The sequence below is a fragment of the Tenrec ecaudatus genome, chromosome 1 (genome assembly GCF_050624435.1).
Source record: "Tenrec ecaudatus isolate mTenEca1 chromosome 1, mTenEca1.hap1, whole genome shotgun sequence".
NCBI lineage: Eukaryota > Metazoa > Chordata > Mammalia > Afrosoricida > Tenrecidae > Tenrec > Tenrec ecaudatus.
The window spans coordinates 227,152,996-227,176,989 of NC_134530.1; the positions used below are offsets into that span (position 1 = coordinate 227,152,996).

A 23,994-nucleotide genomic window follows, 5' to 3' on the forward strand; every position below is an offset into this window, starting at 1 on the left:
ATGGTAAGGTTCCAGAGAATTAACAAGAAATATATAAGATACATATGGAAAACATAATATATCAAAGATCTAAAAATGCAGTTTAATATTTCTGCATAAGACAAGTTGAAAATATGATATACATCATTCTCTACAAATTATTCCATCAACATTGTATAAAATTCTAGCTAATTTTGTAATATAATGGTTAGCTGTATTTGCAAATTTATATGGAATAGTAGATTTCAGAAGAGTTAAATGAACTTAAAACAAACAGCCCAGAGGATGGGGGTGGGGCAAGTGGTGCAGGCCCGTCTGCCTCAGCAAGCTCTGAGCGCAGAGAGGAGGAGGTGATGGGGCGGTGCATCGGGGAGGAGTATTCCAAATGTGCACATACTGGTACTGATTTGAGAACAGGTAGTGAAAAGGTTGATCCTGGGGAGATCATTCACATTCTTTCTGTCCTCATCTTGAGACGTTCTGTTAAAAGGAAGGGCCGAGTGGAGATTTCTCCTGAGCAGTTGTCTGTGGCTTCAATAGAGGCAGAGAGCTTGGCTGAATGTACAGCCGCCCAAGGAGAGTTGTGGGCTGGTACCATTCCCATCCTTGTATGGCTGTTCAGCTTTCTCATGCTGATGTTCGCACACAAGCCACATACTGGGCTTTTGTAGGACTGATTTCTTTTTTGTCTTGTTGAAGATAAAAACACCAAGACTGGCCACGGTCTCCAACCCATACAGGTCCGGCAGCTCTCAGAGTATGAGAGACTCGAAATCCCTGTCCCTATTGTGCCTCGTGTCACCAATGGGAAAGTGTGCCTTGAATCAGCAGTAGATTACCCAAGATGCTGTGCACATGGGAGGATCCACAGCCTTACCCATCTGGAGTCACTCACCAAGGTCCATCATGGTTCCGCGTTTACCTAGAACCGGTGCAGTCAGACGTCAGCAGTCAGCGGGCCTCCCTGCAGCGGCTGGAGGACAGACTGCAGCAAAACCAACAGCAGTTGCAACAACAAAAAGAAGAACGTATGCAGCAATTTTCTTCCTTAGAATAAGGCAAGAGGCGAAATGGGGGAAGACAAAATACCCAGATGCAAAATTAATACACAAAATCAATTTTGAAAATATATCAAGCTGTAGGACTCACAGTAAGCTGATGTCAAGATTCACCACAAGACCACAGTAATCTAGATGGTGTTGGCAGAGATGGACACATAGCAACAGGCCTTTGCAAATATGCCCAAGTAATTTTAACAACGGTGCAAAAATAGAGAAGGAAAGCTTTTTGGACATGTGTGCATCCATACACCCCCCCTCAGGAATATGAACTTCAACCTAAACCTCCACCTTTTAAGAAAAATTAATTCAAAATGAACTTAAATGCAAGAGATAAAATATTTAGAAAAAAATTGGAGAAAATCCTCAGGATCTAGGGCACGGGATGAATTTGTAAACTTTTCTATAAAAGCCTGAACCCCAAAAGTAAAGCACTGACATATTGGACTCCATCAAATTGCAACATTTTTGCTCAGTGGAAAACTAAATACAAGGAAAAGACAAGTTACAAATTGAGGGGACTTATATACAAGCTTATATGTACCTGACCAATCTAGAAAATACAAAGAATGTTCAAAAATTCAAAGTAAAAAAACTCAAAAATTGGGCAGAGAGCATGAATAGATATTTCAATGAAGAAGATGTGTGAGTGGGAGTCAACTCATGGAAAGATGTTGGATGTGATATCATTGCACGTGTATCAGAATTGGCTAAAGCGGAAAAGTAGTGATAATACTGAATGGTTGAATTTTGAACAGAAAAGCTGGATCTATCAAACATTGCTGGTGGGAATGTAAAATGGTACAGCCCCTCCAGAAAAGAATTTGGAAATGTCTTTTTAAGTTAAAACATACCCTTATTCCATGGCCCAGTAATTATGCTCCGTCACATTTATCTCTGAGAAATGAAAGCCTGCATCTCCACAAGAGCCTGTGCATGAATGTGGGTAAGAGCTCTCTCTAATAGCCTGTACCTGGAAGCAACCCTTCTAGCAGTGAAGAACAGATGAGTAGTTGCTAGAGACAAGGGCTGGTGGGGACACAGGTTTAAAAAAGGGAATTCCTTTACAGTGATGGAACAGTTGTGGATCTTGATGTAAATACACAAATATCTACCTGTGTTAAAATTGCATAGAACAACATGTACACACACAGTAATGAATGCATGTAAAATCTGGTGGAACTGAATAAGGTCTAAGACAGGGGTCCTCAAACTTTTTAAACAGGGGGCCAGTTCACTGTCCTTCAGACCCACTGGAAGACTGGACTATAGTTTAAAAAAAAACTACGAACAAATTCCTATGCACACTGCACATATCTTATTTTGAAGTAAAAAATGAAACGGGGCAAAAACACCCGGCGGGCCAGATAAATGGCCTTGGTGGGCCACATGTGGTCCATAGTTTGAAGACCCCTGCTCTAAGGCTAGTTAACAGTATTGTAGCATTGTCAACTTTTAAAATTTTGAAGTTGTACAGCAATTATGTAAGATCATTCCTATTAGGAAAACTGGGCAAAAAGTACATGGTGCTCTTTGTACTGTCTTTGCAACTTCCCACATGTATATAGTTATTGCAAAATAGAAAATACGGGAATTAATCAAGAAAAATCTAGCAAAGAGAAGTGACTTTCCTTACATAACTTTAAGCACTCTTCAAAGATACACCAATAAAAAAACAACATGGAACTAGTACAAGAAAATCAAAATAGAACAATGAAATAGAGTAAAGCTTCAAGAACATAAATACACATAAAAACTTTACAGTGAAGGGTAGCTCTACGTGGTAGCTATTGTTGGCAAATATGACTCAGAAAAACAGAGCCAATTCCTTACCTGAAAATATACACAACGCGGATCTCCAGATTAGTTAACAATTTAAAAGTCAGAGAGATGACGCTATCCTTTCAATCACAATGACTTCTGTGATCTAGGCTTTGTGAAAGACTATTCAGATTTCAAAAATAAAAATGATAAAAGGAAGAAGTTCGTGAATTTGATCACACAGGTTTTTCCCTCTTTGACATGTGTTTAATTAGATGATTTTGGGAAATCATATGTATTCACACAACAACAACAAAATAGGAAAAGGATCATTTCATCACCCCGAAGAAATGCGTCTTGTGCTTCCTCCCACCGTCTCCACCATGCCTCCCACCACCTCATATACTGATTATTTTTTTTTTAAGCAAAAGGGAAGAAATCTACTGGAGCCCACACCGGAAACCCTAGAGGGATCCAGCATCCCCTATTGTGCTGGCACGCCCAGCAAAGGGTCACACCATTCACTGCACCCCCATGTTCCAGAGGGACTCCCCTGGAGCGGAGCCCTAAAGCCCCAGGACTGGCTGGGGGTGGGGCACATATACTGATTTTATCATCTAGATTTAGCTTTCCTTCTTATTTCCTTTTAATGTTTGATTGGTTTTGCATTCATTTGTATTTCATGCCAATGAAATCATGTTTTATTTGTTTGTTTGTTCGTTTGTCAGGGAGAGGGGCCTGGCTTCTTTCCTTTCTTATAATATATTCAAGGTTAATCAAAGCCATGACAAGCACAAACAACTTTCTTGTTATTGATGAGCAGTGTGTCAGTGCGTGGACACACCTCAGGGCGATCACACGGATGTTAAGACTTGACAGAGGTAGGCCACGTGCAAAACACGTAAATCGATAACTATGAAAAAGATTTTCAAATTTTCTAAATCTGATTTTCAAAATTTCTAAATCATAAATGACATGTATGCAATGCTAACAAACCTAGAAAATAATTAAAACTCAAGGGAAATCATATGAAATACACAAATAGACAGACAATTTATAGAAGACACTCAAACTCATTAGTAATCAGATAAATGAAGATTAGTTCAGTGCTTTATTACTTCACATTGATCAGATAGTCAAATACTAAATATCTGAATGGCAGGGATGGGGGATACTGGAGCTCTCGTGAGGATGTATGGGGATTAGGAAACAGGGGCACATATTCTAGGAAGCTATCTACCATGATATTTACTCTTTGATCCGACCATCTCATTCCTAAAAAAAAAACCCAGTGGAATTCATACACTGACCTCTAAGAGATAAAGCACAAGAAGTTTTACCATGGTGTTCTTTTGATAATGGGACACCAAAGGACATTTAGGTGTCCATTATTAGTAGGATGGATAAGTGAAATGCGGTAAATCTACACCAGGAAGACATGAGAAGTAATAGAGTAAAGTTATACATTGCAACATGGCTAGACCCTAATACTATACATCTGAAGGGAAAATATGAATAAAATAAAATGGCTTTGAGCACACCATTTATGTTAAGATAAAAAGGTGCATAAAAATTATTCACTTTTAGAAAGACATGTAAAATGAAAATAATGTACAGCAAATAGATTAGCATTCAACAGATCAGAAGGGGATAATGAATATTAAATACAGAAGTCTTATGGACTAATGGTGATAATAAGTCATAAACTGAGAGCTACTATTAACTCTACCCTTTACTTGGGACTCTAATTTTTTACAATAATAATAACAATTACAAGAAAAGGAACAGAATTCATGGTTATTACAGAAAAGAATAGAATAAACAGAATAAAGGGGACTAAAGAAGACTTCATGTTAGACAGGAAAGGGCAAGCCAAGAGAGGATTATAGAAAATAATTGCGCATATGAATGGATATAAATGAACTTGTTTAAGATCAAATTTTCAGCAAGTAAAAATCGCAGCTGCACAAACCTAATACTCTTGATACGGAAGTATTGAAAGTCAAAGGGAAAAGAAGCATGGGCACATTAGACAAAATGCTCACAAGACGAACGGCCCTGCACACTTTTGATACCATTTATGGGGGTGCACTGGTCATACAATAAAGTTCATGTGTTTAAAGAGTATAATTTGATATTTTGACATATATTCACATTAAAAAGTCATCTCAGTCATCAAGTTAATGGTCATATCCACCATCCTTAAAACTTTCCTTGTGTTTCATTAAAATGCCTCCAGTCAGTCCCTCCACCTCTGGCAACACTGGTCTAAGTTCCATGGCAATCGATCATTCTACAGTTTTCTGATGTTCTATCAGTAAGCATACAATATTTACTCTCCTTTGTCTGGCTCCTTTCACTGTACATAATTACTTTTGGGGATTTATGTGATATTTTTGGATTAATGATTCTTTCCGCTTTTATTGTTAGATTGTATTAAGCGTGAGATGCATGATGAAAAACTGGATACCTTCTCTGTCCTGCTCTTAGCAATCAGGACACACAATCAATATAAGAAAATAATTCTATTATATACTCTTGCATCAAGTGTTCAGAAATTTAAATTTAAAAACAATGCTCTTTGTAGCAGCATCTCAACACAATTACCAAGCAGACCGAAGGTCTGAAATGTTTCTCCAAAGATGTACAAATGGCCAATAAGTCCATGAAAAGATACTCAGCATCATTTTTGTTTGGGAAAACACAAATGAAAATCACACTCACAGACCACTCCTCCCCTACTAGAAAAAATAAACCTTAGTAATTCTCATACTAAGTGTTGGTAAGAACATGGAGGGGATGAAATTTTTCTACACTACTTTTGGGAACATGAAATGATATAGACATTTTTAAAAGTTTTCTTTCAGTTGCTTAAAAGTTAAATATGCACTTACCTATAGTCTAGTCCTTCAATTTCTAGGCATTTTCCCAAGAGTTGAGACATATGTTCATATAAGACCTGGTAGAGAGATGTTATTTGAAATCTTAATTGTAATAGCTAAAACCTGGAAGCAATCCAAATATCCACCAACGGACAAATAAATTGTTCTATATCTATGCACTTCATGTTCTAAGATTTCATCTAATTACTGCTTTAGTTAAGGAACTCGGGTGACAGAATGGCGAGGAGCTCAGCTCCTAACTGCAATGCCGGGTGCTCTGGGGAGAAAAAGACCTGCTGATCTCCTAAAACAGTACCGTCTGAAGAATCCCATGGGATGGCTGTCGTCTGCCACAGAGGGCCACTATGAGTTAAAATAAGGAGCCCTGAGAGTACCGTGGGTCAACCATTGGGTTTCTAACCTGAAGTTTGGCAACTAAAGCCAAGGAAGTGATCCTTGGAAGAAAGACTAGGCTTCTACTCCTGTAAAGACTTCGCCTTCGGAAGCCCCTGTATGGTTTTGTTGTTGTTGTTGTTAGGTGTCATCAGATCCGCTCTGGCTCCCAGCCACCCTAAACGCAACAGAGCGAAACACTGCTAGGTCCTGTGTCATCCGCACAATTGTTAAGATATGCTGAGCTCTTCTCCATTTTTGGCTTTCTGAGTCTGGGACTTTTCACATTCCATTATAATATTTTGCTTGGTCTCCTTGAGCTACCCTTTGACACTTTATATTCAGCTCTTTTGCTTCATCACATCTTCCATTTTGTTGAGGAAGTCTACAATTGAGAGTAGGTTTCAGTCTGTTCTGACATCCACTTGAATCTTTTCTTTCTTTCCTTTATTTTTGTTAATGCTTTACTCAACTGATACTGCGTGTCATCCCATGCATCAGACCTTCTCTTATTAGCCTTCAGTACATCCAATCCTTCTTGAGATGTCCTTAAAATTCAAATTTGATAGACTAAAGGTCATATTTTGGCTCGTGGATTTGTTATTATTTTCTTCAATTTCAACCTGAACTTACACATGAGCAATTGACAATCTGTTCCACAGTCAGCCTCTGGCCTGGTTTTAGCTGCTGCTATTCAGCTTCTTTATCTTCCCTTCTCACAGGCGTAGTGATTTGGTTTCTGTGTTCTCCATCTGGAGACGTCCATTGGCACAGTTGCCATTTGTGCTAAAAAGGATATTTGCTATGAACAAAGCATTGGTCTTGCAAAAGTCTACCATAAGATCTCTAGCTTTATTTCTATCGCTAAGACCATATTTTCCAACTCCTTTTTATTTCCAAATTTTGCATTCTAATGAACTTTGGTTGCACATTTGATTAATTTCAAACTGAAGACACTGGTACTCACTCCCTGCCATCAAGTCAAAGACCTCTCAGAAGAACCTGCTCCTGACGGTTTCCAAGAGTCTAACCCTTTATCCAAGACTGTAACACTTTATCCAAGACGGTAACCCTTTACCAAAGTGGAAAACCCAGTCTTGTCCAGTAGAGTACCTGATGGTTTAACCGCTGACCTCGCAGATGATAGTCCAACGTGTACCCACCATGCCACAATTCTTCCATGTCTGCAGCACTAATTTAAATGGCGGGCACATAAATCTGAATAGTAGTTGTACTGATTGGCGTTTTTTGAATCCCGATAAGTAACAAGCCTATCACAGCATTTCGCTTCAAGACAGCTCTTGAAATGTCCCTTTAAAGGTGAAGAAATATATACCTCCCAGCATAATAAAACATGATTTTCTCATTCAAAATGACCAACATCCGTCTAGCTCACTAACAGCTAGGATATTGATCCTCATGCGTTCTATTTTATTTTGACGACGTCCCATTTTCCTAGGTTCATTCCCCAAACATTCCAAATTCTGATTATTAGTAGATAGTTTTTAAGCTGGAGCTTCGCATTTTGAGTTATGTGCAATCAGCAAAAAGAAGGTCTGGCAGGTTTCACTGCCACGGGCTTTCCTTCATAGTTAACTCACTTTAAGGAGGTAGTTTTTCCTCCGTTGTATTTTGAGTGCCGTCTGACCTGACAGGCTCATCTGCTGGCATTTCCTCTGACACTGTTGTCCTTCTGGTCCTTGGGCCTTCAGTACTTACCAATGTTTTGACGCTATCCATAACATTGCCAGCAGCCACTTCCATTAAAGTGGATGGCCCACATTTTCTTCCTTGTCTCTTCTTTTCCTGGGACCTCTGCTGAAGCCTGTTCACTTCGGAGGACCAGGGACATAGTTCCCAGCATCACGGCAACACAAACGTCAGCACAGCATTACAAACCAACAGACAAGTGGTGGAAAACCTCTACAGGGTCATGAGAGGTGGAAATCAACTCCATGGTAGTGATTGTATTTCTTGAAGCAAATAGAGGCGGCTTTATGGGATGAATCACACCCAGGAAAAGCCTTGGCTCTACCAATAGGATCCATAGAACACAAAGCAGTCGAAGGAGTGGTTTCCAAGGGGGCAGCAGGACCAGTCAGATTCAAGGCAGAGAGATCAGCTCAATATAGATGGCTATTTTTGTTTGTTTTTCTTTGAGGGGCTGCAAGGTCTGGGATCTTCATAAACTGGTCGCAGCAAGAACTCTAACAAGGGCTTCTTATGAAGAAGTTTTAGAAAAATTGAAAATGATACCGGGGAGAAAAGACCAGCAGAGTTGCGTCAATGATTTCCCCCCGCGCCATGACAATGTCCTTGTACGGACTGTCCTACAAGGATTGCATTAGGAAACTTCACATTCTGCACCCTCAAGTTTAAATCTCGTCCTTTTAAAGTTTGTTTGTGTCAGCAAACAAGCCAAAAACGCAGTTAAAGGGCACATCTTTTGGGTCCTTCGAAGCTATCAAAGCCCATTTAAGCCCGGCGTACAGCGAACAGTGCAGGATTCGTTGCAAAGGGATTCAGAACCTCAAACTCAATGCCTTCAAGTCCATGCTGACTCACAGCTACGTGAGAAGAAGAAGGGCTGTCCTGTGGGTTTCCGAGGTTGTAGATCCTCCAGGAATAAACGAATCGTCTTTCTCACTCAGAGCAGCTGGTGGTCTTAAACTGCAAGGTCAGCGTTCCTGCATGCCGCCCACTGGGCCACCTGGGAAACTCTGCATTCAACATTGTATAAATGTGAAAGGCAATAGGTTCATATTCTGATACTTTCATTAATAATTTCTGTGATTTCTTGATTTCCTCTCTTGTATTTTCATTTTCATTCAATACAAAATATTTTTAGTCCTTTTTTATTTCTTCTTGACCCAATAGACAATTCAGCGGTATAATTTAATTCACAAAGATTTGAAGGTTTTCCAGACATTTTTCTGTGCTTGATTTTTAATTTAACCCCATCTTGATTATTAGAAAGCATACTCTATGTGACTTGAATCACCTTTTATTTATTGATACTTAATTACTCAGAACCAGGTTTATCTCAGTAAATATTTTTTAAACATAAAAAAATGTGTTCTTTTGTTGCTGGGTGGTGTATTGCACTTTTCAATCAGGTCAGTTGGGTTGGTCGAGCTATTAAAATCTGTATGCTTATTGATGCTTAGTCTGCGTGTTCTATCAGTTATCGGCAAATGCGTATTGTCATCTACATATATTTTGAATATATTTATTTCTCATCGTAAGTATTCTGGTTTCCATTTTATGCCGTTTGAAGCTCTGGTGAGGGGACTGTTGCGTCCTTCTAATGAACTGACCCCTTCGTCATTATGAAATGACCTTTATATTCCGGTAACGTTCTTTGCTCTGACATCGAGTGTGTCTGATAGCAATGTAACCCCTCCGGCTTTCTTTGGACTAGCATTAGCATGGTACATGTTTTCCTGCCCTTTTACTTTCTGTATATTCATGTTTTCATTTTTTAAAAGTGCATTTACTGTAGGCACATATAGTTGGGTCCGGCCATTTGAAAAAATTAAATTGCCTTTGTTTGGGGTGGTTGCACCACTTGCATTTTATGTGATTACAAACACAGATTGAAATCTCTCACTGTCATTTCATTTTCATTGTTTTCTCCATCTTTTCCTGCCCCCTTTTGCATTAACTGTATTTTTTATTATTGCATTTTATCTTTGTATGCTAGCTTCGTAAAAAAAAAACACCTGCTTTGTTATTTTACTGGGCTATTGTAAGGCCTATGGTATATATACTTAGCTTATCATTATCTACATTTGAGTTATATTATACCACCTCACATATAGTGTAAGAATCTTACAACAGTTTACATTACTGGTTTTCTTCTGTGTATATAACTGGCATACATTTTGCTATGATATATGGAATAAAGCTCCCACACATTATTAGTATTGTTGTTTATGTGATCAATTATACTTTCAAGAGTATAAATAATAAATACTTTATATATTTAGCCATTTAGCAGCTAAATTTAGCTACCTCTGCGCATGCTCTTCAAATCTTTGCAGAGCTCCGCATATCTATGGGATATCATGTGCCTCGTAGCTAAACGTCTTGTAATATGCATTTGCTGGTGATACATTCTTTCCATTTTATGTTTTTGGAGTATTTTATTCCGACCTCATTTTTAAAATTCTAGGCATCTAGGGCGGTCTGTTATTATGTTTCCCCCTAATATTGTATATATTTTAAGTACATGTGATGTGCTTATTGTTACTCAGGTCAGCGGTTTACATTTCAGACGTCACCTCTGCCTCTGCAGTCAACAATTCAAACCACTCGCCAACACCGCCCTCGCTCCGCCCACTGGACGCTATTCTAGCCCACCCCCCAGCCGCCGCTCCACCTCTTCCTGTGTGGACCTCCATCCTCCCTTTAACATCCGCCCCACCTCTCCATCTCCACCCGACCGCGACCGTGAGCACCTGTGGGCCATCCAGTCCACCGCTTCCTCTTCCCTCCCTGCCTGACCCTGCTCTCTTCATACTGGAATTATTCATGCCAAGAAAGCCTCAATTATCTTTATCTTTTATTCCTCTGCACATATGTGTGTTTCATTTTCTTTCTTCATGTCTCATGCCATTAAAGTTTGTTGAACTTTTTGGAATATATATATATATATATATATATATATATATATATATATATATATTTCAAATCTGGGAAGTTTTGACCATTATTTCTTTAGATTTTATATGAAGAAATATCTCTTCCCATCTTCCTCTTTTCCCTTGGAATTTCCAATGGTCTATATACTAGGAAACAACATTAATAACTAATTAATGGTAAGCATATATTAAAGTAGCTAACACTCTTATTAGCTCACTAGTACGTTGCTCTTCTTCAATTTTTTTTCTTTTGTGTTTTATTTTGAGTCGTTTCCATTCTACAATGTCTAATCTGCCATGAATTCTATTCAATATATTTCCAAATATAGTTTTCGTCTATAGAGGGCCAATTCAGGTCTTTTTGGTGTTTTCTCTCTCTACAGCACATGTTGTACATATAGAATGTAATTCTATGACTTGTTTTTCATGTTCTTTTCTGTCATGCTAACATTTGTGACAGACCTCAGCCAGTTCTGGCTTGATGTCTCCTCTATTTTTCTGCTTCTTTTCATACCTTGTGATTCTTATTAATTAGATCCCAGATATTGTAAGTTGTACTTCATTGTCTCCTGGGCATTTCATTTTCTCATAAATAGTTCTGAGCTTTGTTCTCGGATACAATAACTTGTTGAAACTGTTTGATCTATTTAAGCCATGCTTTCAAACATTGTTAGGTGGGAGCAGTGGTCTTTCTTGCGCTAATTAGTCTCCACATGAAACAAGACCCTTTTGAGAACTCAAAGACCTGTGAATCTAAAGTTTTTCCTATTGTGGATCTGGGTAAAAAGAAGCTTCCCTTGCCCAAATATGCTCTTTGAGGACTGTGTCATCTAAACTTCTTTGAATAGATCTTTCCTTAGCCTTGGTTTTTTTGCTTTTGTTTGTAATGCTTGTCTGTTTTAATAAGTATTCAGCGGAATATTCAAGGGTTACCCCATGAGGATCTTTGAAGTCCCATCTCTGCTATTTTCTTCTCTTCATTATTTGTCCTGTGAGCTTTAGTCACTTCGGTCTCCCTGGACACAGAAGTTTGTTTCCTGCACTCAGAAATCTGTCAAACTCCTCTCTACCGCAGACTGGAAAACTCCTGAAGGCAGTAAATTAACCCAACTGTCCATGCCATCCGTTCCGATTTTTCATGGATGACTATTCTCATGACTTTCTTGTTGATTGTTGTCATTATTAATTGCCTTTGAATAACTTCCAATTCCTGATGACCTGAAATGTCCAGGGAATGCCCCATAGAATTTTCAAGGCTGTGACTTTGTACAAGTTGATCACCTGACCTGTCTACTGAAGCCTTTCTGGGTGGGTTTGAACCTCCCAACTTTTGGAGAGTAGTCAAGCACATAACCATACGTACCACCCAGGCATGCCTACCTTTTGCTAGTATCCCGAAAATCACAGTAAATACGCGAAGTTCGGAATCTTTATGAACTTTCCACACAACTTCAATATAGAACAGTAAAATGCACCATGAGAAGATGACCAATTATAATTATAGTGAGCTATTCCATCCTTTCTCAAAAGTCATAGAGAAAACTGAAAGAAAATAATTAGAATTTTGTAATCAAATAAATTAAATATCAATTCTCTTTCAATACCACAGATAATTTACAAAACAAAGGAATTCTATGTTGATGGTAAAGTTCCATAACCCAAATAAAATAGATTTTAAAACCACTCACTAAAAGATGTTGCTGTGAGCTGCCATCTGGTCAGTTCTGATTGGCAGTGACACTGAATGCAGCAGCAGGGAGCAGCACGCTGCCGGCTTCATCCTCTCAACCGTCCCCACGCTCGAATCCACTGTTGCAACCACCCTGTCAGTTCATCTTTCTGACAACCTCCCTCGTTCTTTATAAAAAATGCAGCCTTAAAAAGTACCACAAAACAAATTTATTTGTGAAATTTCGAGTAATTATAAATCAGTGTGGTCATGACTTCAACCTCTCCAAGGTTTTGTAGAATGAAATTAGCTAATTGTTTGAACACTGACCCTTTGATTGTAATCTGATGTAATAATATCTAACACTCATAATAATCCAAGGATTAATATATGTCATTAATGAAACCAAACTATTCTCTTAATAGCTTTTAGTTTTAAGACAAACAATGTGATTAAAATGGATAATTTTGTAAAAATTAATGTTCTTACTAGAACCTATCAAATTTTTCACAGATGAAATAAAGTTTGCAATGCTCAGACAAAAAAGTTACACTTCATAGTTTATGTTTTATTTCCTTGTTTTACATATTAAACATAAAGTAATAAAATGGTCCAAGTGGTCATGGAGAATGACAAAATTGAAATAATACAAATCATTTTCCTTCTTCTCTCAGTCACAGTGCCATTCTTATTATTCAGCCTCTATGGTTTAAATTCCAGAATATTCTGTGGTGTTGGGTTTGGGGACAGGGTTTTCCCCTGAAATTGGTTCACTCATTCGGGTCAACATAGGAATGTAACCGAAACCACATGCATGCAGGGATGAAAGTATTCCCGGAAGTTCCTCAAGTCAACTTTCATGTCAAATATAGTGTTCGTGGCAAGGCAAGTATTATAAAGGTGACAATTTAAAGTTTACATATTATGCTATTCGATTTTAATAATTCCAGCAATTGTTTAGCAATTAAACCAACACAATTTTAGGAGGGTATTTTATTCCTGATATCTTCTCAGCAAGCTGAGACAGGGAAAAGGAGTTGAGATGGAGATTTGGACTGAGCATGTGTGGAGTCCATGATTACATTTTGGAACCACATATCCCAGAATCCTTTGCCACCCCATGGAAGTTGCAGAGAATCTGTTGTACATGTGGGAACCTTTAAAAATGCTTGGTATGCATGCAGGGGACAAGAAATACTGAGGCCTGTGGTGCCGGCTGGTAAGGATTTCTACCTTCTAGGAGCTTCTAAATAAATTTCTCTTTCAATGTCCTCTGTCTTCCAAAAGTAAATCTCTTGGTAAGAAACTGAATTCTGGTGTTTAAAAAAAAGAGAGAGAAAAAGCCAAAGTTAAGTTTGTTTTATTTTTGTCTTAAAATTCTTCATAAACACTCAGAGTCCTGGTGGCTCAGTGAATAAAGCCATGTCTGCTACCTGTGATGCTGGCAGTTCAAACACAGCAGCAGTTTCACGGGAGAAAGCTGAGGCAGTCTTCTGTAACGAGCACAGCCTTGGAAACTATAGGGCAGTTTTCTGTCCTGCAAAATCAGCTAGATGACAATGGGTTTGATTTGGGCTTGGTTTTAAATTGACACTAAATTTCCTTTTGACCTCACCACTCTATCCCATTGCCTTGGTCTATACCATGGCTATGAAGTAAAAATGAACTATTTTCGTATTGACCAAATAAATCAGCTTTGAATATACTGCTGCTTGGTGACAATATGTGGAAATGGGCCCTGTACCCTGGTAGAGGAGCATGACTTTGTATAATAACCTGGGAGCAGTCATTTTGCATAAAGATTCAGAGCATCATTTCTGGAGTAATCCTGTGATTAAACCCCAACTTTGCCACTGATACAAGGTGCAAAGGTAAAACTGAGGTACAGGGAGGAAGACGGACATAACTGACAAGACAAGTGAGAGCAGAAACAGAAATGCTTTATTAGGTAGGGGGAGCTCCGGACAAGGTTCCCTGACCTAGGCCAACAGGTCAGGGAAGTCTTACTCAGCGCTTTCAAAAGGGGTGGTGAGGAATGTAGAGCAATTAGCATATGGGGTCTGGAAACCTGGAGAATTGCTTGTTGACTCCTTGCGGCTTGCTTTGAACCAGGAACATGTGCTTTCAATGGGTATCTTACCTGGCGCCGGCTGCTGCTGACCTTTGGGATGTGCAGGGAAGCACGTGCAGGGCCCGGACCTGCTTCAGCTTAGTCCAAATGGGGGCTGCCTAGTTCAGACCCGACCCAAACATTCCAACCTTCTTAATATTGGTAATGGGACGACGTTTTTGTTTCTTAACTACTTCCTGCTGCGATAGGGCAAAGAAGGGGATTAAGAGTTGGAAGGTTCGGGGCCAGGCTGGTTGGCAGTGGAGTGAGGGTAAGTAAGGGTGAAGAAGCTGATTGAAGGCCAGGTTGGAGATATCTTTCATCCATTCCTGCAAGAATCTAAACACACAAAGAGCTAAAAGCATAAGTACACAGATTATTATCAGACGCCCAATGAGGGGCATAACCCAGGCCATGGCAGGATTTTGGAACCATGAGACACTGGTGGTGCTCCACTGTTGTTTCCTGATTTTATTGGCCGTGGTGCGGAGTGCCTTCACATTTTGTTTAACTGTGCCCGATTCATTAATACAATAACAACAGTCTTTATTTAGAAACATGCATGTTCCTCTTTTATCTGCTGTTCATAAGTCAAGAGCTTGGCGATTTTATAGGGTGACTCGTGCTGAGGATGTTAACTGCCTTTGGAGGGAGACAAGAGAGTTACCGGTTTGATTTTTTTTTTTTTTTGCAATGGATGATGGCTACTTTTGCTGGCGGCTAAAGAGCCTGTAAGAAGTTAACTATTAATTTGCCGTTTACTATGGGGGACCCTTGGGTAGTCAGAAAATCCCCGCTTCTCTCAGATAGTGGCATGACAGTGAGCTATAAGGAACAGTTAGAATCAGACTATACATGAGCCGTCTTTTCCTTTAGCTAGATGGAGAGCTCAAGTGAGAGCAACAAGTTTCGCGTTTTGAGAAGTAGCTTTTATTGGGAGGCATGAAACTTTCCAGACTTGGTCAAGTGAGAGGACAGCATACACAGCCTGCGTTGCCCCCTGGGCATCTATGACAGAACTGCCATCAACAAGCGAAGTTAGATCTGGGTTAGGATACCGTTGATCAGAGTCTGGGTCCTGCAGTGTTAGTGCCTCTACTGCCTGGGGGCAGGAGTCACCACTAAGTTCCAGGGCGTCTAGGAGCTGAGGAAAGAGGGTTGCTGGGTTTAAAGAGGGAGTCGAGTGCAGATTTATGTTAGGGTTTTCAATAAACATGTGATAGATTTTCTGCAAGCGGCTTGGAGTCAGCAGACAGGACTCGGTGTGAGAGGAGGTCCTGCAGCCTGTGGGGATAGGCTTTCCTGGGTTAACTTTAGGGCTCTTTTGGTGAGGGCGGTGGCTGCCACCAGGACCCAGAAGCAGGTTTGACAACCCTGACTGTCATATCTAGTTGCTTAGACAGACAAGCTATAGGGTATAGAGCGGACCCCAGGGGCTGAGCCAGGACTCCGACTGCTATACCTTGCTTTTTGCCTGTGTAAAGTAAAAAAAGGTTTGGCAGGGTTTGGTAGATGCAGGGGTGGGGGTGAAGGGGTGTCTGCTGGAGTTTGTTAAAGGTCGCTTTGACTTAGAGTTAAACTGAGTGGTGGGGGTGGGGCACAGGTTTAAACAGATAGCAGGGGAATTAGATAGGTGTGTCTTGAGGGAAAGAGAAGTTAAGGGAGTTGGGCTGTGTCTGCTTTTGAACTGTTTTAGGAGGGGCTGCAGGTAAAGGCAAAGGAATGTTGACGAGCTGGGTTATAGGGGTTAGGAGCTACCAGGTGTTTGGGGATAACAGCTTCATTAATGAGGCTCATGTCCTGGAACAAGTGATAAGTACCATTTGGGTGTTTTTTTTAATTGGTAAGATTGGCGTGTCGCAGAGAGGGTGGGTAGGAGTAGTGAGGTGGTTAGAAAGGAGGCATTCTATGATAGGTTTACTTCGGGAAGCAACGGGGTCTGTAGGGCCAGTTCCTCCAGGTCGGGTGAATGAAGGGGAAGGATCAAAGGTGCTATGAGACCAAAAGTAAGGTGTAAGGAGGTTCTTAACTAATTTAAAATGTTTCGTCCCAACAGAGGGACTGGGCCCAAAGGGATTCTAAGGAGGAATGAGTAATAGGCTAGTACGCCTTGGGCAGGTAGGCTTGCCATCAGTATCCATGACCGAGATTGAGGAAGGACTGCTTAGCCCAGAAAATGAGGGCAGGTCAGAAAAGATAGCTTCTGTGTAAGAAGGAAATTTACTCACCCTTTACCTTGAGCAATACCCCAGGCTTCGCGGGGGTGAAAGGGATCCAGTAAGGGTCTCCTCAGACTTCGGCCAATCCCAGCAGGGCCAACGGCTGGTCAGGAATTGGAAGGACAGTCCCCCCACGTGGAGACGCAAAGGGCCTGTTGCTTTTCCAAGGACAGTCGGACTTCCAGTGTCCGCTTTGACTGCACGCCGGGCAGCTCCTGGTTGGAGCTCCAGGTCTGGGGCACTTCTGTGACCAGTGCCCTTCTCTGCACTTGAAGCAGGCGCCAGGTGGTGGTCATTGTTCCCCACACCCTTGCCCCATGGTGCCTTTCTGAGGCCTCGGGGGATTGCCAGCCACAGAGCTGCTAAGGCTTGGGTTGAAAATTCACCTTCTGTCAGAACCAGGCATCACGGGCTGACTGCCTGTTCCTCATGGCTGTTAAAACCTTAAATGACATATTCACTAAATCTCGGACCAGGGCTTGAGGGCCTTCCTCCGCCTTTTTTAAGCTTTTAATGTAAAGCATCAGGAAAGCAGCTTAAAAAGGTGGTTGGATTCTTGTCAGGCTTCTGAGTGATCTTAAGATTTTCAAAATTGACTCCTATATGGGAAATGGGCTGAAGCCAAGCCAGGGCACACTGAAGCATTTTATTACGGTGGGCATGTCTGTCCCTACCTGCTTGATTGTTAATTTGATAACTCTATCCAGGTTTTTATCTGGGAACCGCCTAGGTCAGGGTCGGTTAAATGAACCTGGTTGGGTAGAGGGAAGGATGACAAAAAATCATGCCAGGACAAAGCATAAGTTTGAGTCAAATATCAAAACTCCTTAATATAGGTAGTAGGATCATTATAAAGGACCGTAAATGCTTTTCAATTTGAGATAAATCAGTGAGAGAAGGGAACATGAACCGGACCACTCTTTCAGTTCCGGCCACTTTCTGGAGTGGACAAAGACAAGGGGGGTTCTGCGATCACACGTGCTTGCTAACCAGCGGGAAGGCAAGTGCAGATTCAGGTTCCTCCAGCGAGGCAGGTCGATTGGGAGAAGAGGATAGCAGGGGCGTGGGGAGGGGGGACTCTGGTTGTGGCCAGAATAGGGAGAGCAGTGAGTAGGAGGGGAAGGGAGACAAGGTGTTCAGGCAGGTCTGGAAAGGCAGACACCAGAGGGGGTCCAGAAGCAGGAGAAGAGGAATTTTCTTTAGTCAAGAGGACTTGGGAAGGGGAGCAGGACATACAGAGAAAGGGACAGGAGCTCAGAGGAAAGGCGGCCTGGACATACAGAATCTCGGACTATTTGTGAGTTTACTGGCAGAAATTGGAGATTTCAGAGGATATTGAAATCAAAAGAGTGGTGATTAAAGTTGTTACTTTGTGGAGTTTTCTGACCCCTCCCTCCTGCCAGTCTCAGGGTGGCGACAGTGGATTTGTGCTCTGATTCCCTATCTGGGAGAGGTCTGTCATAGACTGTGGGTGTTGGCTCAGAGGAGGCTGAGCAGGGAGGGGGCCAGGAAGGGGACAAAGAGGTTGAGACTCCAGGGAGCCTGAGGGATCTGGCTCTGGGGAGAGGACAGGTGTCGGAGGCACAGTGCCTTTGGGAGTTGAGGGGGTAGCCGGGGAAGTGATGGCGAGGGGTACCCAGAATATGGAGGAGGTTTCACTGGGGGCGCAGATAAGGAGTCAGGGGGTCCGGAGAAAGACGGAAGGGGAGTACTGTCTGGGCCTGATTAAGAGTATTTGGCTAAGAGATCTTGAGCAGGGTAACAGGTAGTAGAGAGGGATGGGAGCAAAGAGAGAAAAAGACCTGAACATATAGGACTTCTGATTATTTTGAGTTTGTTGACAAAAATTGTTGAGGTTGCGGAGAATGTTAAAATCAAAAGTGCTATTTTCTGGCTAGCGCAACTCATTTTCTAATTGATATTGAGGCCAAACTTGGTTACAGAAAAAGACCGGACGTTTAAGGAGGAGGAGATTTGGAGCCAAACCCAATTCAGTATGGTTGGCAGTAGGCACCCCAAAGGACTGTCCTTAGAGGGTTGAGACAGAGGACTTCCCATTGTGTCTCAAACTGCAGGGGGTATGGACAGAGGAGAAGGGTGTCCCCTGGTCCCTGTTCTCACCCTTCGTTCAGTAGGTGGCCCGGTAACCCTGAGCGGCATCCCGGTCAGAGCTAGGGGCCCAGTGGAAGAGTCCTGGACTCTCCGGAACAGGAAGGTTCCTTGGTGCAGGCCTGCGGCTTTAACAGGCAGACAGGGACCTCGGATCAGAAAGATAAACAATGGAAGCCGAGGAGGGGGAGGGGAGCCTGGCTTTATGGCCGGTAAAAATGGAGGTTATCAGGTCTTTGTTTAGGGTGAGAGTAAGGGGAAGCAGAACATTGTAGAGAAAGCACTGCAGAGCTGCAAACACACACACAAGCAGGTAGAAAGGGCTCAGACACACCCTCTGCGTTCCAGTCTAGGCAGAAGGTGCAGTGACTGCTAGGCCTAGTGCTAGGAGTCTTGTGATCAGCAGGAGTCCCAGGAGGTAAGCACAGAGAGAAAAGGCTGGAGGCCACATGAGTGAAGGTAGACACAGAGAAAAGATGGTCATATGAGTTTGCTGGTCCTGGGTGTCCAGAGAGACAAACAAGACAAATGAGACAGAACAAACATACACAGAGAGATACTGACCAGAAGTCGCTCGTTCAGACAGGCTCCGGGGGTTTGAGAGGAGAGGAGGGATGGGCTGCGTCCCAGCTGAAGCAGGGCCAGGACAGCACAGAGCCTATGTCCCTACCTCTCCCGGGTTTCAGCTCCAATGTAAAGGTGAAACTGAGGTACAGGGAGGAAGACGGGCATAACTGGCAGGACAAGGGAGAGCAGAAACAGAAATAGCTTTATTAGGTGGGGAGAGCTCCCAGAAGAGGTTCCCTGACCTAGGCCAACAGGTCAGGGAAGTCTTACTCAGCAGCTGGGGTGAGGACCTTTGAAAGGGGTGGTGAGGAATGTAGGGCAATTAGCATATGGGGTCTGGAAACCTGGAGAATTGCTTGTTGACTCCTTGTGGCTTGCTTTGAACCAGGAACATCTGCTTTCAATGGGTATCTTATCTGGCGCCAGCTGCTGCTGACCTTTGGGATGTGCAGGGAAGCATGTGCAGGGAAGCATGTGCAGGGCCCAGACATGTTTCAGCTTAGTCCAAACAGGGGCTGCCTAGTTCAGACCCGACCCAAATACAAGGGTGCTTCCAAAAGTCCATGGGAAAATTCCATGATCTTCTAACTCCATTTTCCCCCTTTACAAGTTTGGCAATAAGTGCATTATCTAATCCTTCTGTAGGAGCTCTGAGAGCACCGTGGTTATGGGTTAGATACCTAACTTCGCGGTCAGCAGTTTGAAACCAGTCACGATGAGTGAGGATTAACTCGACGGCGCTGAGTTTATTTTCTGGAGACCATCTATGCCCCAGCCTCCTCATTTGTCAAATGGAGTTCAAGCTGTGCCTGGTGATGCTGTGAGGATTAAATACGTCCAGGAGCGAATACAGGGAAACTCTTCCTCCGAGTTGGTTTCTGGCACATGTTAAGCAATTGAATAAATCATTGGAGAACAATTTGCCAAACTTTAGCAAAATTCGAAGTACAGTTTCACATATACAAGCTATGCTGCCTTCGTTGACAAGCCTTAGTCAAAATGTAGATTGAAACAAAAATATGAAGATAATCGTTGTGGCATAATTTTCAGCAATAAAAAATTGGATGTAATCAAAATGCCTGTTGAGAAAGGAATAGGAAAATTGTGCTTTGCTTTTGATATATTTTTGTTTGTTTTTAGCTTTTGATATTACACAGACTTGAACTAAGCTTTTATATGCACACATAGAGCCATCTGGGAAATGTCCAACTGTGTGTGGAAAGCAAGTTGAAAAGCATGGATACACAGGTAAAATCCCTTGCACGTCAATGACAGGAACAACATCAAATGAAAACTTTTATTTCTACATACATGCATGTTTGACAAAAGCATAAAATCATTGATAGGAGGGTAGTTATTGAAACAAATTATAGGATGGTGGTATACTCCCCAAACTCATATCTCTATATAGAAGAGGAAAGTGCACTCTTATTTAAATATAAGGTAAGTAGATATTGAAATGAGATCTTACTAGGTTAGGGTGGACCCCAAATTTAACAGCAGTGTCCTTACAAGAGACAATGAGAGCAACCAGAGACACAGAGAAGATGCTGTGATACAGAGGCAGGTCTTGGAGTGATGTGTCTAAAAACCCAGAACCACCAAGGAAAGCCAGCAACCACCACGAGCCTAGAGAGGCATGGTATGGTTCATCCCTCAGAGCCTACAGAAAGAAACCAACTGGGTTGGCACCATGATTTCAGGCTTCTGGCCTTCAGAATGGTGTGGGAGTCCATTTCTATTGTGTTCAGCCTGCCAGTTGTGATACATTGTTCTGATAGTCCCAGTGAAGTAAGGGAGGCGGCTCTGTCTGAGAGGTGCAGGAGAACGAGCGTTGTGCAGCAGGACGCAGACAGGATGAAACTCAGTCTAAAATAGCTCTATTTACTTAAAAAAGTTAGGTTCAAAGAAAATATGTCATGAAAGCATTTATCAAATATGAGAGATGGTGATATTTTAAAAAGTACTTGAATTTTTTTGTTCATTCGTTTTGTCTGTTTTACATATCGCAAAATATAAAGAAGAAAGGAAGGGCCAACAGTTGTTCATCACAATACCCCAGAAAACTTAAGACACCTTTCCTTTTTCAATGAAAATCCCTTTTTCTCCAAATGCTTTAGGTCACAGCATTCTATAGTGATTCCTCTCTCCTTGGAACATCAATAGAACTTATTAACTGTATCGCTTACATCTATTGACTTGAATTTTTATTTAACTATTACATGGGCATTCATTTCGTGTCTCTCTTGGGCTAAAAACAGCAAGGTTTAAGAATGTATTGTGTTTTATTATTCTCTTCAGAGAGCCAACGATAGGCCTGTGACCATAGGAGCGGCTCTAGTTTCCAATAGATGAGTTGACAACGGCTTTAGCGTGATTGGCAGATTCAGGAGTTACAATTTGCCCTAGCACACATGCAGGACACTGCCAAGAACCTGAAGCTCTGCACGCTGCATACCGACCTTCACCCCGCTCTTCACAGAGACTCGCGTCCCTCTAACATGATGTATAAATAGGGAGTTTCTCCTTTGACAAGTTCTTTATATCGCCACCATCAGTCTGCTTCCTGGCTTGTGCTATTTCAATTGATCACAGTGATGGAGATGATGCTGCAGAAAGCAGCTTGATAGGACCTTAGTGTTTTCAGGTGACATTGAGTTAATTTTTCATCCATGGAGACAGTGTGAGGCCGAGAACTGTCCTATCGGCTCTTCTAGACCATGGTCTTTACAGAATCAGATCACCTGGTCTTCCTCCCACAGACTGCCGGGAAGGTGCAAGCCACCACCTTTTCAGTTAGCAGCCCGGCGCTTGTACCACCAGCTATGTGCTTAGGTGTGATGAGTTGGATGATAAAGTCCAAAAGCAGAGAGGTGATTGCCCTGCCTTTCTTCGGTTACTCTAAACGCTGGGTGTTATGTTAAGCCTTAGAGACAATAAGTATATGAAAATGATTTCAAGAGATGTCCCAGGTGTCTTCAAAAAAACCACAGAAAAAGATGATCACAAGAGAATGGGATTTTCCCATTCACATTTTGAAGAACTCTTGCAAGGACGTGAAAAAGCCATGAGAATGGCAATGAGATATAAAACGAGATATAAAGGTGAGCAGAAACACTGATTCTTTGGGTGAATAATATACTGTGAGACTGAGGGTGAAGAATGGAAGGTGACAGTCTTTTTACTTGATTCCTCGTTATGGGGCAGGCATTTGAGAAGGAGATTATGCTTGTCCTGAATAACCCCAGGGGCAGCTTCAAATGAAGATGGGGGCCAAGTTCTTCCAAGCATATGGAGCAGAGCAGTGGTTCTCACCCTTCCTAAGGCCGTGACCCTTTCAGACAGTTCCTCCTGTTCTGGTGACTCCCAACCATAAAATTATGTTCGTTGCTACTTCATCACTGTCGTTTTGCTACTGTTATGTATTGGGCGACCCCTGTGAAAGGGTCGTTCAACCCCCCAAAGGGGTCGTGACCCACAGGCTGAGAACCACTGAGGTAGTAGAATGACCATAGGAATTGTACACTGGGAATGTGCGCTCTAATCAAACTTTGCTATTTCTTCTGTCTATGACTTTAGGTAAACTACTAAACCTCGGCCCCATTGAGCTCAACTGTGCAATGGATATTATAAAACTTACCTCACATCTAATGTTTCTTAATATGAAAACAGACTGAGATATGAAAGTGTCTGACAGAGGCAGGTTTCCTCACCTGGAGAGTGAAGATGCATATATTATTGGCAGTTCATCAGAAATAACAGAAAACATATGAGTGGAAAGCCTATGGATCCAAGGGGGTGGGGGTGGTTTTTCAGAGAAGGGCAATTATGAAGTGTGGAGGGAGAACGGTAGCCGGTACATTAGGGCAGTGGTGCCGGGGAGCATCAGCCGTCTGGCTCTGATGGAGGACTGAGTGAGGCAGCTCTGGCAGATAGAGCTGTAAAGTAATTAGTGCATCTGAAAAGCCATTTAGGCATTTAATTATATGACATCTCCAGATGGGAGAGACCAGCATTCTGAATCTAAAAGACACATATTTTAAGTGGATTAAGAAAGGAAATTATTTTAAATGTAGCAAGGTATAATTAACCCAAGGACCCTGGCTGTCACAAGATGTTGTTGAGGGGAAGGACTTAAGGAAACTCCACGTACATTAGGCATAGAATTAGGCATAGGGTTGCATAAACAGGGTAGTCCTGTGTGCATGGGAGTATTATTCTGTGACTGTATTTTAATTTGTGGGGCAACAAAGCATTGTCGGGCTATGCCTAATGCAGGTTTGCTTTCTGTCCGTTGGGCACTTGATGAAAGCACCCCTTATAATGTATGCAGTGGAAATGGCTAGTTTTTAAGACATTGGAAATAACCCTTTCTTTGAGATATGCGCAAATAATCCCATCATTTCCCATTAGATACTGGAAATGAATGTAAGCGCCAGTCTGGCATCAGCACCAACCCCAGAGTACTGCTGTGATTCGAGAAACCAGAATTCAGATCAAACCAGAGAGAGGGAGCGTCTGGGAGTCTGCAGTGCAAGGTGAAGCCTTGGGTGGGAGCTAGGAGACACGCCGAGGCAGTTCAGAACCAGAACAGCCATGAGTGG

General features: G+C 41.9%; 1 pseudogene; it reads left to right on the forward strand.

The window, feature by feature from the left end:
* The first annotated feature begins 332 nt into the window (after positions 1-332).
* On the forward strand, positions 333-1,036 carry LOC142439812 (lys-63-specific deubiquitinase BRCC36-like; annotated as a pseudogene).
* The last annotated feature ends 22,958 nt before the right edge of the window (positions 1,037-23,994 follow it).